Here is a 6,905-nt window from a genome sequence, read left to right as displayed (position 1 = left end):
TCTCCCTTTTGAGGAAAGGCTAAGGGACCTGGGTCTCTTTAGCTTGGAGAAAACGAGACTGAGGGGTGACCTCATTAATGTTTATAAATATGTAAAGGGTGAGTGTCAGGAGAATGGAGCCAGGCTCTTCTCAGTGACAACCAATGATGACAATGACAAGGGGCAATGGGTGGAAACTGGAACATAGGAGGTTCCACTTAAATATGAGAAGAAACTTCTTCACGGTGAGAGTGATAGAACACTGGAACAGTCTGTCCAGGGATGTTGTGGAGCCTCTTTCTCTGGAGACATTCAAAACCCACCTGGATGCCTTCCCGTGTAACCTCATCTAGGTGTTCCTGCTCCGGCAGGGGGATTGGACTAGATGATCTTTCAAGGTCTCTTCCAATCCCTAACATTCTGTGATACTGATAATGCCTGGATGAACAACTCCTTTAATTCCTTGACAAGATGAATGGGACACCTGTTTTTAAGTATTATTGCAGAAATATGTTTTTTTTATTTTTCTGTATGACTTTATTGTATGCCCCTGTAAATTGCTCTGTGTTATACCTCACAAGCCCAAATGAACAATTCTGGCTTTGCCAGCCCCAGCAGAAGCAGTATCTTGAGCGAAGGGGTGGAATATATGGGAATACCGAAGAATGGCAAGGAGGCTAATTGTAAATACGCTCAAGCAACTGCAGCTGGGGTGTAGAAAAAACACACACATCACACTAATTGTTTTACTGACCTTGTGTGCTTGACAAGTAGAACCTCTGTGTTAGATAACATAGGCCTGTGAGAAATTCTAAGGCACCTTATCATTATGCCTGAGATTCCTGCTTTGTTGTGAGAAAGAGCAGAGCAGAGCACAGCAGAAGGCTGTGCCTGCTTGAAGCCTTGAAATACAGGCAAGCGCAGCAGGTGCAGTGATCTACCAGGGCTGAATTCTGCAGCACCTGCATCTCTGTTTGTGTCACCTCTGCCTGGGAGGTTAGGTGCTGTTTCGGAGATCCCCTGGTAACAAGGTAACAAAAATAAATTTGCTCTTTGCAATTGCATTCGTGGCCTCCGGTTGTTCCTGCGATATGCCTGCATTGGCTCACACATGTCATTGGTTAATGATGGGTACATCCTTTGTGTTGGTAGTTAGGGTCTTGCGTTCGGAAGATCTCGCGCTGTACGGGAAGATAGTGGCCCCTCCCCTGATAGGTGTAGTGTTTCGTGTGTTATCTAAGCACACGGATGTGACGTTGTAAAACTCAAGGTATATATTGCTTTATTACCTACCAATAAACGCCATTTGCCGTCCACCACATTGGTGTCTGCGAGCTGATGGACCGAGTGACCTGAGGGTGGTTGCCGTGCCGTTCCTGAACCAGGACACCTATGTTGCAGGATGAACCGCAACACCTTTGTAACTTAATCACAATGTACATTGATTTAGTAGCTTCTCTTCACTCTTAGCAGGAATTCTGAACTGGGTAATCCTGTTAATGACGCTGGTACATAAATATATGCCTTCACCTTCCGAGGTAGCGGATGATGAAGCTTCGGAGAGAGAAGAGGAAAACAGGGAAAAGAAACTGAATTTTTAATTGATACTGGAGCATCTTATTTGGTTTTGAATCAGGAATTTATATCGTTAGATAGAGATTTTCTAATGGTAGTGGAAGCTACTGGCCAACAAAATAAAGCTTTCTTTTTCTTTTTACAGACAATCAAATATAAATTGAGAAAACAAACTGGAATTCATAAGTTCTTCTATATGCCTATAATATTCAAACGAAGTGAAATACAAGATAAAACCCTGAGATTTTAAATTTGGCAATGATTCAAGCTGACAAGCAAAGCCAAATACTTCAGGAAATATTGGATCAAGTATTTCCGGGGGTATGGGCTTCAAGAGTTCCTGGTAAATCAAAGAACACAGAACCCGTGAAAATTAATTTGAAACCTGGAGCTGGCCCAGTCAGAATCAAACAATATCCTCTGAAATTAGAGAATAGGGGAAAAAAAAAAAAAAAAATCAGTAACTTCCTGCAGTTAGGACTGCTGATAGAATGCGAGTAAAGAAACAAGATGATAAAAGCTATAAAGTTACTGCAGGATTTAAGAGTAAAAAATAAAATTACACCAAATAGTAGCTAACCCTTACACATTGTTAACCAAATTATGAGACAATCAGAAATAGTTTACTGTGTTGGATTTGAAAGATGCCTTTTCTGTCTTGCATTAGACAAAGAGAGTCCAAAGCTTTTTGCTTTTGACTGATAAAATCCCCATACTGGGAGAAAAGCCCAATTAACCAGGACAGTGTTAGCCCAGGGACAAGAACTTGAAGCCTAGGAAGCCCTTCCAGGAAATGGGACTTCGTGATCTCTCAATTAGCCACAAAAAACAAAGAAGACTGTGTGCAATGGACTGTAAATTTACTAATTTTCTGAGATTAAGCAAGTATTGAGTTTCCCAACAGAAAGCCCAGCTGATACAGCGCCAAGTGTCTTATCTGGGAGTTGATATCTCCGGAGAACAGCAAGAGCTGGGGACAGAGCAAAAAGAAGCTATTCGCCAGACATCAGAACCTGCAATGATAAAAGAGCTCCAGACATTTATTGGAATGACAGGCTGGTGCAAACTTTGAATTTGTAATTATGGACTTTTAGTAAAGCCTTTGTATGAACTGCTAAAAGAAAACACCTCCAAGTTGAATTGGACAAAAGAAGCCAGGAGGGCTTTTTCACAACTGAAAAAGGAACTGATGAGGGCTCGGGCCCTGGGACTCCCAGATGTCACCAAAGCATTTTGGTTATTCTCACATGAAAGGCAAGGCATTGCTCTGGGTGTCCTAGCACAGTAATTAGGACCCTAGAAGCGAGCAGTGGCCTACTTCTCTAAGCAATTAAATGAAGCAAGGAAAGGCTGGCCTGGATGTCTTCGAGCTGTGGCAGCAGTTGTACTCAATATACAGGAAGCTCGCAAGTTCCCTGTGGGACAGAAAATGACTGTTAGTATCCCATACAGTCACAACTGTACTGGAACAAAAAGGTAACCATCGGTTTTCCCTTTCAAGATTCCTGAAATACCAGGCGATGTTGTTGGAACAAGATGATGTAAATATTGTCACTACTAACATTGTCAATCCAGCTTCTTTCCTCAGTGGATCTGTTTCAGAGCCTGTGGTCCGCCATTGCTTGGAAACAATGGAAGCTGTTTACTCCAGCAGACTGGATTTTAAAGGAACAGCCACTGGAAGATGCTGAACATTCCTGGTTCACCAACAAAAACAGCTTTGTAAAGCAAGGGGTACATCAAACTGGGTATGTGGTGACAACTACCCACAAGGTAATCAAAGCTAAACCTTTGCCTCCAGGGACTTCCGCCTAGAAAGCTGTGCTCACACGAGCTTTAAAATTATCCAAAGAGAAGAATATTAATATTTGGACTCATTCAAAGTATGCTTTTAGAGTGATGCATACCTATGGAGCCGTTTGTAAAGAATGAAGTTTATTAACAGCACAAGGAAAACAGATTAAACATGATACTCCAATTGTTGGAAGCTGTGCTGTTACTAGAAAAGTTGCCATCATGCATTTCAAAGAGCATCAAAAGGGATATTGGAAATAAATTGGCAGATTATACTGCGAGACAAGCTGCTGAAACAACAGAGGCAGATATGAAAGTGATGTCTCTGATTCCAGATGACTGTCTTCTCAAACCAACATCAGTAAACTATACCTTGCAGTATGTTATGGGAAATTGTATTAGAAAACAACAAAACTCATTAGGGAGCTGATGCTCCATACCAAGATTTGATTAAAAGCTAAGAGTGAATTTATATACTATTTAGAAACAAGTGACCCAGCAATGTGAAATACGTCTGGAAAACAATCTTAATACTGTAAATAGGGTACAAATAAGAACAACTGGAAAAGGGAAATGTACTAGGACAATATTGGCAAATAGATTTCTCCAAACTCCCCAAAAAAGGGGGGTATCAATATTTGCTGGTATTAACAGATCTCTTCTCAGGTTGGCCAGTATTCCCTTGCCAAACTAGTAAATTCAGAAAAGTAACTAAAGCTTTGTTAAATGAAATCATATCCTGATTTGGGATACCCACTGTGATGTCCTCTGATAGAGGGCCACATTTTGTTGCACAGGTAGTGCAGCAAGTCAGTAAAGCATTAGAGATTGATTGGCAGTTGCCTACTCCCTACAAGCCTTAAGCAAATGGGCAGACAGAAAATGAATCATATAATCAAACAGCAGTTAAATAAAATTTGTCAAGAAACTAATTTGAAGTAGAATCAAGCACTACCTTTATTGCTGCTCAGAATTAGAGTGAAGTCTTGAGCCAAGGAAAACTTGTGTCTTTTCTTTCAAGCCAAGAGATTAAGTTTATGTTAAAGCTTTTTCACGTCCGCCTTTAGAAGAGAAGTGGAATGGACCGTTCCAGGTGTTGCTGATAGCCTTTACTGCAATCAAGATTAAAGACCAACCTGCCTGGATTCACTGTTCAGGAGTGAAGAAAGCACCAGATAAGAAACAGACATGTTTACCAGTAGACCTACTGTTTCACAGTTCTCTCAGCATTGATCTTAATGACTCTAAGAAGTATAACTGCAGTAACAAATGCTTTTACTCCTAGTTAGCTTTTACACAAATCTTTCATGAAAACTATCATAGCCCAAAATGAACTAAAAGAAATGTCTGCACAGGTTGAATCTGAAACTGCAAAATATCCCTTGTTGGCATGATTGGTGATAATTATAATCTTGACAACAGTCTTATATGGTATTGAAATATGAGCAATCGCAAATCCTTTTGGGAATAAACTGAAGTATTACACAAAGTCACAAAAAATTATACATCTTGTGACTATAATTTTAATGCTAATAATTTTTACTCGCATTATGCTACAATGTTCTATTTGGTACTGCTATCGGGTACCAAATAGCTATGCCGTATCACAACATGAGATGATAATGCTTTGTAGATCTAGATTGCAAAGGAATTTGCAAGTATATTGAAAAGGGGGGAATTGAAGAGCAGCTGCCAAATTAATGTATACTGTGATTAAGTTATAAAAGATGTACCCATCATTAACTAGTTGACCTGAAATAAATGCTTTTTGACCACCTGCAAAACGAGGGGATATTTTTCAAGTTTTAGATCCTTCTGCATGACAAGAGGGAGACAGAAGATTAAGCGATACATTGTTTAGAAGCAGAGTGCTTAGCTTATATTTAACTAATAATTAATAGATGTGTTGTAAGTAAGAAATTAACCAATTATAACTAACATAATCAATTATTTCTTAGTATAGACATACTATATGTCAAAATTTTCAATAATTGTAATGCATATGTAATAATTATGTGTATATAAGCAACACAAGAGCATCCAGTCTTTGGAACACTTATGGAGGATGATCCCCAGTGTTCCCCAGCGTTGATAAAATAAAGAATGCCACTTAACAGTATAATTGACTCTGCTATTAAGTTTATTTCTCCATTTCAAGCCAGCTGCAAGACAGACCCGCTGCTGGCCTAAGTTGAGCCAATCAGTGACAGCAGTAGTGCCTCCCTGATATATTTAAGAAGGGGAAAATGTGGCTGTGCAACAGCAACTGAAAGAGAGGAGTGCGATTATGTGAGAGAAACAACTATGCAGACACCAAGATCAGTGAAAAAAGAGGGAGAAATGCTCCAGGCGCCAGAGCAGATATTCTCCTGCACCCCATGGTGAAGGCAGGCTGTCCCTGGAGGTTCATGGTGGAGCAGATATCCACTTGCAGCCCATGGAGGACCCCACACCAAAGCAGGTGGATGTGCCCTGAAGGAGGCTGTCACTCAATGGGAAGCCCACACTGGAGCAAGTTTTCTGGCAGGACCTGTGGACCCATGAAGAGAAAGGAGACCATGCTGGAGCAGGTTTGTTGGCAGGACTTGTGACCCTGTGGGGGACCCATGCTGGAGCAGTTTGTGAATAACTGCAGCCTGTGGGAAGGACTCACATTTGGAGGAGTTTGTGGAGAACTGTCTCCTGTGGGAGGGACTTCATGCTGGAGTGTGAGGAGTCCTCCCTCTGAGGAGGAAGGAACAGGAGTGACAATGTGTGATGAAGTGACTGCAAACCCCATTCCCCATCCCCTGCACTGCTCAGGGGTGGGGGAGGAGGTAGAGAATTCAGGAGGGAAGTTAAGTCCAGGAAGAAGGGAGGTGTGGGAGGAAGGTGTTTTAAGATTTAGTTTTTATTTTCTTATTATCCTACTGATTTTAATTGATAATAAATTAAACTAATTTCCTCAAGTCTGTTTTGCCCATGACAGTAATTGCTGAGCAATCTCCCTGTCCTTATCTCGACCCACAAGCCTTTTGTTATATTTTCTCTCCCTTGTCCAGCTGAGAAGGGGGAGCATTAGAGCGGTTTTGGTGGGCACCTGGCATGCAGCCAGGGTCAACCAACCACAGGGACCTGTTTAAGGGGATCTGTTTAAGATGGTTTGCAGTGGTCCAGAGCATATGTTTCAACTTGTTCCTTGATAAAAGAATTCACTGTCATGAGTCAGCTGATCCACTTTTTACTTTTGATCAATTTTTTTACTTTTTTAAGTATTTTTTTTTGTTTTGGTAAGATGATCGGTTTTCAGTGGAAACATGTTCTAAACCACCTCTATTGAAAGCCTTGTGAAAGACAATGTATTTGAGGATTTAGTGATCTTGAACAAGCCATGTCTACTCTGTTGAGCCTCTGTTGCAGTTTAACCCCAGCTAGCAATTCAAAACCACAATAGCCGCTCGCTCACTTGCCCTCTCCCCCCCAGTAGGGGAGAGAATTGAAAGGGAAGGGAGATAAACACAGTTTAATAAAATAATATTAATATACCACTACTACTAATATATATAAAATGACAAATA

This window comes from Patagioenas fasciata, chromosome W (genome assembly GCF_037038585.1).
Source record: "Patagioenas fasciata isolate bPatFas1 chromosome W, bPatFas1.hap1, whole genome shotgun sequence".
NCBI classification, from domain to species: Eukaryota; Metazoa; Chordata; class Aves; order Columbiformes; family Columbidae; genus Patagioenas; species Patagioenas fasciata.
This window is presented reverse-complemented; position numbering follows the sequence as displayed.